Below are 11,595 nucleotides of genomic sequence, written 5' to 3'. Positions count from 1 at the left end.
CTAAGCAAAAAGATCTATGCCCCAAAACTTGCCAGGTTGATTGGTCCGATGTTTGCGATCCACATTCTCAATTGTGTTCATGTCCTCCTCCGATATCTCAAAATCAAACACTTGGAAATTCTCATCCAACCTCTCAATCTTTGATGACTTTGGGATGACAACAGTATCCCTCTGAATGCCCCACCGAAGAACAAGCTGACCTACGGTCTTCTTATACTTATCAGCCAAACCCTGATGCCAATCAAAAGAACCAAATAATCCGGTCGCACAAAAAGACATTAGCTAAGAATAATTTGTTCAAGTATAAATGATTAAATAACACGAACTCTAACAGCTTAAGCTTTTGGAGTAATTGGTAGTTTCACATGGTACCAGAGCTATTGCCTCATGGCAGGTCCTGGGTTCAAAACCCAACAACTCCTTGATATTAAAAATTCATGCGTATGGCCAACCCAAAAAGAGGGGCCACACGTGAGGGGGAGTGTCAGGTATAAATGATTAAATAACACCAACAATAATTGCCATCCAAAAAAAAAAAACACCAATACTAACACTAACAGCTTAAGCTTTTGGAGTGATTGGTTGTTTCACAGAATCTTCAAACACCTTCCGTGCCTTGGTTACAGAGTAGAGTCACTCACCTTGAGAATTGGATCTTCCAAACATGAAACTGAACCGAACCATTAGATGTTAGCAACGGCACCACCGATAGGAGTATGGGCAGTTACACAGATCCCATGTTTTTGGCAGAATTTGACAAGAGAATCACGCTGAAAGTGTTGGAAAATTTGTTGAGGGTACTGTTGATGATAGAAAACAGAAACTTGTTGCTTCAAGGCGTGATATCACTTTCCTTAAGACAAGATTCGCCCCCACTAGTAGTGTGCAAAGGGGATCCGCGAATTGCCTCCAAGATACAATGAAGCCTAGTAGGGAAGCCCTACTAATGTTTGATGACGCGTAGCACTAGCGGAATCAAACCCGAAATGCCCTTCCGAAATTTCAAGCCTTAGAGAAATCTCTAGATTCTGTTTCTGCAGAAAAAACAGTATCTAGAACAGTAAACAAAAGAAAAACAGTATGTAGAAATACTTGGGGATTTTTGTAGGAGTGTAGAAGAGAGTGTAAAGTCAGTCAGAATTGCCAATTCGATTTCTATCTGAAATGACTGAAGTTTGCACATTTTTATAGACCATCTGGTGTCTTTTCAGTGTGAAAAACACCTCTACAGGGCACCTTTCCAGAATGTTTGAAATCTGACCGTTAGATCGCACCCATTGATATTGAACGGTCCTGATCGATCCTAGATGTGACTGTTGGCTTGAGTAAAACCTCTCTCCAACCTAGTCATCGTTAGATCAACCATCTATGGTGTGGATCGCACCCCCTTGGCACATGACCGTTGGGGAAAGGGACACAACCCATTTGATCACACCCTTTGACCGTTGGAGTCATGGGTCCGTTGGGCCGACCGTTAGGCCCGAACCGAAACGGGCCCACCGTCAGGCCCGAAACAACTGAACCATTCAGCTTGATGGGCCTGCGAACCATTTGACCCACCCATCCGACCGGTCCACCTTCATCTTGATCCAATGGTGCAGATCAAATCTGGAAAAATTAAAGGCTCCAATCGCTCCTCGCGACGTTGCGTACGTGCGAAGTGCAAAGTGCGCCTAAAAAAGCGCCAATAAAGCGCCACTATGCGCCCTATAGCCCATTGCCCACGCCGCGCGCGCGTGCGCGTGCGCGTGTGGGAACGGTGCGTTGCACCGTCCCGCGGGTCCAACCATGGGTTCAACCCAATGTGCAATCAACAAGAGTTAGAAAAGGTAGTGCTTTATAAGCCCTTCTCTTTCTTTTCTCTCATCCGATGTGGAACTATCTTTTTCAACTACACTTCTACATCCTTTTGTAAAAGCAAATATTTCCAAGAAAACATTTTCTTTTTCCCAAACGCTTTTGATAAAACATTTTCCAAAACACTAAAACATGTAATATACATGATTTTGAAAATGCAAAATCACTAACAATCCCCCACCATTTTCAAAATCAAAGAAAATTTTCTCATCAGGCTTGGAAATCTTATGCATAGATGAAGGTATCTCTCGATTTGAACCTTCACTTAGTGAGGACATATCAAAGTTAACCAGAATTGCATAGTAGACGTATCTTTGAACTAGCTATTCTATTTGGTTAACCGGATACGTCTCACACACAAGATTTCACCTCTTTGGGCAATTTCTAAAACCGACACATGTACTGGCCTTGTGTCTATATCTTGGTTTCATGAGCGCTCTAGAGACTAGCCAGGTCTCATAGGAAGCGGCACCACTTCCACACTCACATAGGTAGGCTTATCAAGAGTGCCCCTGTAACTAAAACACTCCAACACTATGTTATAAGCCTATTAAGAGTTTAAATACTCAGCCTTCTCCTTTTAAACATTACAGGTACCAAGCACTTTACCTTGGGATGGCAAATAATACAGATTATAGTGCTTGCAATCACTCCATATGATGTACTTGGACTCATTGAACTCAAGACTTGATGTTTATTCAAGTGTTGAGTTGATGTTCCATCATTGGTGACTATTGGTTAATGGCTTTAACCCCATCCCTAATGATGTTTTACACACCAGATCTCTTGCAAGAGCTTTAGTGAATGGATCGACCAAGTTTTGGCTCGATCTCACAAAATCAATAGTTACTACTCCATTAGTAAGTAACTCTCTTATAGCACTATGTCTAAGTCCTATATGTCTGGACTTACCATTATAAACATGATTATATGCCCTTGATAGTGTGGCCTGACTATCACAATGGACATAAATCGATGGCATTGGTTTAGACCATAACGGAATTTCCAATAACAAATTCCGAAGCCATTCCGCCTCTTTACAGCATGCTGCCAGAGCTATAAACTCTGCTTCCATAGTTGAAGTTGTTATGCATGTCTGTTTCTTAGAGGCCCAGGAGACTGCTCCCCCACCAAGGGTGAAAATCCACCCACTGGTTGATAAATGGTCTATACGCTCAGTTATCCAACTAGCATCAGAGTATCCTTCTATTACAGTTGGATACCCACTATAACATAAACCATAGTCTATAGTTTTCTTTAAATATTTTAAAACTCTATAGACTGCAATCCAATGAGAAAAACTAGGATTACTGGTAAACCTACTAAGTTTACCTACAGCATATGCTATGTCTGGTCTAGTACAAGTCATAGCATACATAAGACTACCAATTACACTAGCATACCCTAGTTGAGAGATAGTCCTGCCAGTATTAAGATACAACTTTATATTTGGGTCAAAAGGTGTTGAAATGGGTGAACATTCAAAATGGTTAAACTTTTTAAGAACTTTCTCAATATAATGTGATTGTGTTAGAATAAGACCATTATCCTGTCTTATGATTCTAATACCCAAAATCACATCAGCTTCACCCATATCTTTCATATCAAAGTTTTGAGAAAGATATGATTTAGTACTTTGAATGCTTGCAATATCAGTACCAAAAATTAACATGTCATCAACATATAAACAAATAACAACACCTTTGCCACCCTTAAATTTACTGTATATACATTTATCTGACTCATGTATCTTATAACCATTTGACACTAAGACTTTATCAAATCTTTCATGCCATTGTTTAGGGGCTTGCTTAAGCCCATACAAAGATTTGATAAGCTTACATACTTTATGCTCTTGGCCTGACAGAATAAATCCCTCAGGTTGTTCCATATACACTTCTTCATCAAGTTCACCATTTAAGAATGCGGTTTTAACATCCATCTGGTGAATGTGAAGTTTGTATATGGAAGCAAGGGCAATCAACACTCTAATGGTAGAAATCCTAGCAACAGGTGCATATGTGTCAAAGTAATCAATTCCGGGTTTTTGAGTAAACCCTTTGGCAACTAACCTTGCCTTAAACTTTTCTATGGTCCCATCTACTTTGATCTTCTTCTTGAAGATCCATTTACATCCTATAAGTTTAGACCCAGGTGGTAGATCAACCAAAATCCAAGTTTTATTACCCATGATAGAATCCATTTCGTCATTAATTGCTTCTTTCCAAAAAGCAACATCTTGTGACTTTATGGCTTCTCCATAGGTTTGAGGGTCACTTTCTATGCTTAAGTTTAACAAGACAGAACCTTGGAGTTTTTCCCTTGTCCCTTCTACCAGGTAGGTTACAAAGTCAGGGCCAAAACTCCTATCCCTTCTATCTCTTGAACTTCTTCTTATTTTACTAGGTTGTACACTAGGTTCACCAACTTTTGTTTGTGATTCTAAAGGATGATCTACAGAAGTTGTAGGTTCAATTTCTTTAGGAATTGCAGTGAACCTATTTTCATAGAAAAAGGCATCTCTAGATTCAATTATGGTATTGACATCTATGAAATCATTAGGTTCTATAACTAAGAACCTATAGGCCTTACTGTGACTAGCATATCCCAAAAAGATACACTCAATACCCTTTTCACCTAATTTTCTTAACTTAGGTTTAGGGACTTTAACTATAGATCTACAACCCCAAACTTTAAGGTAACTTAAGTTTGGTTTCCTTTTCTTCCACAATTCATAAGGGGTTATATTAGATTTCTTACTTGGTACCCTATTCAAAATGTGACAAGCTGTAAGTAAGGCTTCACCCCAAAAACTTTTATTTAAACCAGAATTAACAAGCATAGCATTAATCATTTCAGTAAGTGTCCTATTCTTCCTTTCCGCTACACCATTTTGTTGTGGTGTATAAGGGGCAGAAGTTTCATGGACTATGCCTACTGATTCACAGAAATGAGGAAAGTGATATTCACCACCTCTATCTGATCTGAGACATTTAATGCTTGTTATACATTGGTTTTCTACTTCAGTTTTATAAATCTTAAATTTTTCTAAAACCTCATCTTTATGACTAAGTAGATAAACATAACAGTACTTAGAATAATCATCAATAAATGTAACAAAATACTTTTTACCTCCCTTTGTGGGAACACTATGTATGTCACATACATCACTATGAATTAAATCTAACAAGTTAGAAGTTCTATCTACTTTAGGAAATGACTTAGTGATTATCTTGGTTTGCATGCATGTTTTACATCTATCTACTAAGTCATTTTCATATTTAGGAATTAAGGTTAACTTAACCATATCATTCATTTTCCTAGTATTTACATGTCCTAAACGATTATGCCATAAAGATAAAGAAGAATCCAAAACATAAGCAAAGACATTCACTTTATTGATATTAAGTTTGAACATCCCTTCATACATATATCCCTTCCCAACAAAAGTACCCCCCTTAGAAAGAATGAACTTGTCAGATTCAAATACAAGTTTGAAGCCATTCTTGTTGAGAATGCTTCCAGACACTAAGTTCTTTCTAACTTCTGGTACATGGTAGACACCGGTTAGAGTGAGTCGCTTGCCGGATGTGAACTCAAGTTCCACCTTGCCCTTCCCTTTGACTTCTGCTGTCGACGAATTTCCCATGTATAACACGCTTCCATCTTCAACTGTTTCATAAGTTGAAAACAGGTTCCTGTCTTTACAGACATGCATCGTCGCACCAGAGTCAATCCACCAATCATTGCCATCTTCAAGCATATTTGCTTCTGAAATCATGGCGACAAACTTTTCTTTGTCTGTTGGTGCACCCGACTTCTTATCCTTAAGAAGTCGGCACTCACTCTTGTAATGGCCTGGTTTGCCACAGTTGAAACAAGCACCCTTTCTTTTCTTATTCTTATTAGTATTCTTTTCAGGGTGTTTGTTTCTCTTCCAATTGCCTTTTCTTTGTTGGTTCGAATTCTTGACATTTTCCACCAAATGGATCTTAGAGGATACAGTTTCATTTTCTTTCTTGTCTCTGATTCTTGACTCTTCCTCAATCCTGAGGCATTGAGCCAAGTCTTCAATAGACATTTCCTCTTTCTTGTGTTTTAGACTTTTTCTAAAGTCTTTCCAATTTGGTGGAAGTTTGTCAATAATTGACGGGACAATGAAGGAATCATCAAGAAGGATGCCTTGCAAATGAATTTGATTAATTACATGTTGTATTTCATGTAATTGATCAATAACAGACTTATCATCTACCATTTTGAAATTTAAAAATTGACTCACAGTGAATTTCTTGCTACTGGCATCTTCCGCCAAGTATTTGGCTTCAAGTGCATTCCAGATTTCACTTGCTGATCCCATGCCTTGATATATGTCAAATAGTGTATCTGACATAGCATTTAGGATGTGCCCTTTGCAAATGTAGTCATCCTGTTCCCACTTCATCCTTGCACGAGCCTCCGCCAAAGTTTCATTTTCATTTGCTGACGGCTTTAGAGTAGTGAGAACATGGACCACTTTGAGTGATGTCAAAATGAAGTGCAACTTCTTCTGCCAGCGCTTGAAATTTCCTTTGTCGAAACATTCGAGTTTGACAAAGTCTTGGGTCATTTGACGAACTGAATAAAGTGCCATTGAAACAACAGTAGAAAATCTTGTCTTAAGATTGTTGGAAAATTTGTTGAGGGTACTGTTGATGATAGAAAACAGAAACTTGTTGCTTCAAGGCGTGATATCACTTTCCTTAAGACAAGATTCGCCCCCACTAGTAGTGTGCAAAGGGGATCCGCGAATTGCCTCCAAGATACAATGAAGCCTAGTAGGGAAGCCCTACTAATGTTTGATGACGCGTAGCACTAGCGGAATCAAACCCGAAATGCCCTTCCGAAATTTCAAGCCTTAGAGAAATCTCTAGATTCTGTTTCTGCAGAAAAAACAGTATCTAGAACAGTAAACAAAAGAAAAACAGTATGTAGAAATACTTGGGGATTTTTGTAGGAGTGTAGAAGAGAGTGTAAAGTCAGTCAGAATTGCCAATTCGATTTCTATCTGAAATGACTGAAGTTTGCACATTTTTATAGACCATCTGGTGTCTTTTCAGTGCGAAAAACACCTCTACAGGGCACCTTTCCAGAATGTTTGAAATCTGACCGTTAGATCGCACCCATTGATATTGAACGGTCCTGATCGATCCTAGATGTGACTGTTGGCTTGAGTAAAACCTCTCTCCAACCTAGTCATCGTTAGATCAACCATCTATGGTGTGGATCGCACCCCCTTGGCACATGACCGTTGGGGAAAGGGACACAACCCATTTGATCACACCCTTTGACCGTTGGAGTCATGGGTCCGTTGGGCCGACCGTTAGGCCCGAACCGAAACGGGCCCACCGTTAGGCCCGAAACAACTGAACCATTCAGCTTGATGGGCCTGCGAACCATTTGACCCACCCATCCGACCGGTCCACCTTCATCTTGATCCAATGGTGCAGATCAAATCTGGAAAAATTAAAGGCTCCAATCGCTCCTCGCGACGTTGCGTACGTGCGAAGTGCAAAGTGCGCCTAAAAAAGCGCCAATAAAGCGCCACTATGCGCCCTATAGCCCATTGCCCACGTCGCGCGCGCGCGTGCGCGTGTGCGAACGGTGCGTTGCACCGTCCCGCGGGTCCAACCATGGGTTCAACCCAATGTGCAATCAACAAGAGTTAGAAAAGGTAGTGCTTTATAAGCCCTTCTCTTTCTTTTCTCTCATCCGATGTGGAACTATCTTTTTCAACTACACTTCTACATCCTTTTGTAAAAGCAAATATTTCCAAGAAAACATTTTCTTTTTCCCAAACGCTTTTGATAAAACATTTTCCAAAACACTAAAACATGTAATATACATGATTTTGAAAATGCAAAATCACTAACAGAAAGTAGGGGTGTGTTTCAATCTGATTCACTGAAGGCTTCACTTTCGAGTAAGCCAAACAATCTCGAGTGAGAAAGATGTCATAGTTGCTGGAAAAACATTATGTAAGTTACAGGGCAATTGCAATATCTAGAAAACTCTAGATTTTATGCCTGGGCTAAAATGCCTGATATTGTGAGAGAAGCAAAAGGCATACAATACAAGATATCATAAATGGGAAGAGCTACAAAACAATCCCATGGCTGGACCAACCAAACATATAAGGAAGTTTCTTGAAGAATATATTAAGGGTATATTACAGATGAGTAGTAGCCATTAAGTCAGCCACAGAATATACACTAACTACCCCCGGTTTGCTTTAACAATAAGGCCAAGTCTGGCAGTCAGGAATTTTTTTTTCATGATAAATTAGTGTTTCCAAGTGGTGAGAGGGGGGTAGGGTGGGTGGGAAATGGAGAGAGATTTGAGAGGACACGATTGAGATGAGGGCGAGAAGTGGCTAGAAATCAGGAAAAGGTTGTTTCCTAATTTTTAGCCACCTCTCACCACTTGGAGATAATAGTTTCCTGATTTTTAGCCACTTCACCCACCCTACCCCTCTCTCACCACTTGGAGAACCCAGTTTATCATGCAAAAAAAATTCATGGCAGCCAAAGGTGCCCTAATTCTCCATTTTTTTTTTCAATGTAAAATGGGTGTAAAAAAAAATGACACCATTTTTTCCACTTAAAAATGGATGTAAAATTTGTTTTACACCGACTTTATGTTGAAAGAAACAGAGACTAAAGAAAAAAAATGCAACTTTCATGCGTGTGTCAGAACTCATGGAAATTCATTCTATAAATAAATAAGAGAGGTATTTATCAGATTACTGTAGAAACATTATATGGTGTGCTTTACCTTTTTTTTTTTTTTTTTTTGAAAGATTATGGAGTGCTTTACCTGATCCCAATGCTGCGCACCAATCCCATGGAAACAAGATCTTCCATAGCATGCCACGTATTTTCCAGAGATATGGTTGTGTCTATGTCCAGCACACCGTTTTCATCCAGTGCACTAGAAGTTGTTCCTACACCTGCATTTACACAAATAGGAAAATCAACACTCTAAGTAACAAGCCTATGCAACAAAAAATATTCAAAAGAAAAATTAGGGTGGGGATACCCTATTTCATCCAAAAAAATTAAGGGGCCATTTGGATACATGGATTTTAGAATGCAGGTTTTACTTTGAAAACAGTGTAAAAGAGGGTTCATGATCAAGCTTCTGTATGCTGTCTTGACAGCATTTCTTCGATTTTAAGTAAGAAATCCAGGTTTTAGAAATCTCTCTCCCATTCTGAGATTTCTAAAACCTGGAAACATGGGACGATCTCCTGCTCTCTTGCTGTCGGAAAGAAGGGCGAGAAATCATAAAACGACGGCTGGTCTCTTTCTTCTCTCATCTCCCATGTACAATTTTGAGGAAATCCAAGATTCTAAAATCGGCGTATCCAAACGGCCCCTAAATATATCCAAACGATGAAAGCAATGTCTGCCCGTAAACCTAATCTGCAAACCATGAATGGTAAAATATATTCAAGACAACAGAAAAGAGTGAAAAGTATTGAAATGGTAGGATGGGATTTACCAGTATGCCTCGTGGGTATGGGACAGTGAACAAGATATAGATCCAGATATTCTAGCTGGAGTTACTTCAAACTCTCTTTACAAGCCTCAAGAACGTGACCATGATCGGAATTCCAAAGCTGCAATCAGAGATTCAGAATACATGGAAAAATCTGTCATTTGTTTGGGTGGATGTAGACTAGAGATGCCAAAATCATATATGGCGACAAAAAAAGGTCATATCTATGTCATAAATGTACTGATATACTGGCCTTAGTGGTAATGAAAAGGTCCTCATGTTTGACAAGGCCGGTTTGAAATGCTTCTGCCAGAGCTTCCCCAACTTCTTCCCCAACTTCTGCTTCATTTTGGTAAGCAGCTGCAAATGACATTAGTCTGTTAGGGCATGATTGGAATCAAATAAATCTGCCAATGACTGGAGCAAAATCATTATCAGAGAAACCCATATTTGAAGGTGCTAAAATATTCAAAATATTTTACATTGAAGATTAATACTTCATTAAGACTTGGATCATCCCACTGACATAAACACAAGAATTTTTATTTTTTTTAAATACCATATACAAAAGACTAATCTTAAGATAATATTAAAGATGAGCAATCTTATTCCAAAACGTAAGAATCCTATTACATACTGTCATATTCCAATTAAAATTTGTAACAACAAAAATCTATAACTACTAACTATCTGCGGAAGCTCAACAAAATAACCAAAAACGAAACTCTGACTCTTTGGGAAAACATCATTCTCAAAGTACGATTGCTCAATCCCCATCCTATGTTGTTTAAATTTGCTCGTTTGCGAAAGCTCTCTCGTTAATCTCCTCAAAGCCTGTAGGTGGAAAAATATGTCAAGCAAGTTGTACAACTGGAGAAGACTTTATGTAATAAAGGTGATCTAATGAGAATTGCATTACAAAATTGTTCCATATACATCAGTTCCAGAAGATAATGAAATATTGATAGACAAAGCATATGATGGGTAGGTATGATCACTAATAAGAACGAATCTTGGTGAATCAACAGAATATGGCACGCAGGAAAATAAATCATGCCAACACAACATAGAGATAAATGTAAGTAACTAAAGTAAATACAACATCATGGGTCCAATAATTCTATCATTAATCCATTTTACTAAAAACATCTTATGTACATATCCCATGTCATCATCACTTGGCCGAAGCGGGTGGAAGTATATATATATATATATATATATATATATATATATATATATATATATAGTTCAATAACATTATCATACAGCGACAAGGAATATATGCATAAAATCATATTTTTTTTTGTTCAAATCAAATCCTTTCAAAATTCTCTTTTCATTGAGATTCTAAGGTACAGAAATATGACGTATTTGAAACATGATAATAAAGAACTAAATTCATAATACAAGCCATTACCAGAACCGTTATTACATAAATCAACTACAACTTGCCTTGATTATCGAGGTAAGACGATGCCAACAAGTCTCTACGAATCAATCAGGAGGGTGCCCTGCACCAATTACATATCAATGGTATCAAAATTTCTCTTTCAACTGACATGACAGTCATCTTAATTTAATTGGTTTCGCCTAATCATGGTGTTGGAGACTTTCAGTTTTTATAAAGATTTGTAAGTTTTAGCGATTAGAGGAAATAATACTTACCATTATCATTCATTTTTTTTATAATTACACTAACTAATCTTGTCTATTATCCCAAAGTGTTGCTAAAAGGAATTACAAAATAACACTTTTATAAACCCCTTTTTAAAGAATAGCCTACAAATATTTGTAGAACCCAGTTCTTAAGTACCAAACACAACACACGCATCCATGATGCTACTGATGAGGTTCGAAAAGCGCGCAATAAATCACAAATTTAGCTCTCTAAGCAAAATACTGACAACTTGGAGAAATACATATAAATCCTTCAAATTTTAAATTTACGATATCATGCTAACCTCCATGAAAAATCTGCACTTTTTGAGAAAAGACAGATCAACTTTGTGCAGTTATCAAAAGCACCATTGTGCTTAAATCAGTGGGTTTTCTAATAAAATCAGAAAATACAATTTAAGTTTGTGTAGTTATCAAATGAATTTTGGCTGAAAATTAACCACTTTTGTACTATTAAGAAAGACAACTGACTTTGTATAAATATCAAAACATTTGAGTGTCATCATCAACAATTTACACTAATTA

At 38.0% G+C, this 11,595-nt stretch overlaps 1 pseudogene; it reads right to left on the bottom strand.

Moving 5' to 3' along the window:
* Window positions 1–9,766, bottom strand: LOC143853881 (NADP-dependent D-sorbitol-6-phosphate dehydrogenase-like; annotated as a pseudogene).
* Window positions 9,767–11,595: the final 1,829 nt, after the last annotated feature.

The sequence above is a fragment of the Tasmannia lanceolata genome, unplaced genomic scaffold, assembly GCF_043159265.1.
Source record: "Tasmannia lanceolata isolate RefF3 unplaced genomic scaffold, GAP_Taslan_0.1 ptg000020l, whole genome shotgun sequence".
NCBI lineage: Eukaryota > Viridiplantae > Streptophyta > Magnoliopsida > Canellales > Winteraceae > Tasmannia > Tasmannia lanceolata.
Note: the sequence above shows the minus strand (reverse complement) of the source record. Positions and strands in the feature narration are given on the sequence as shown.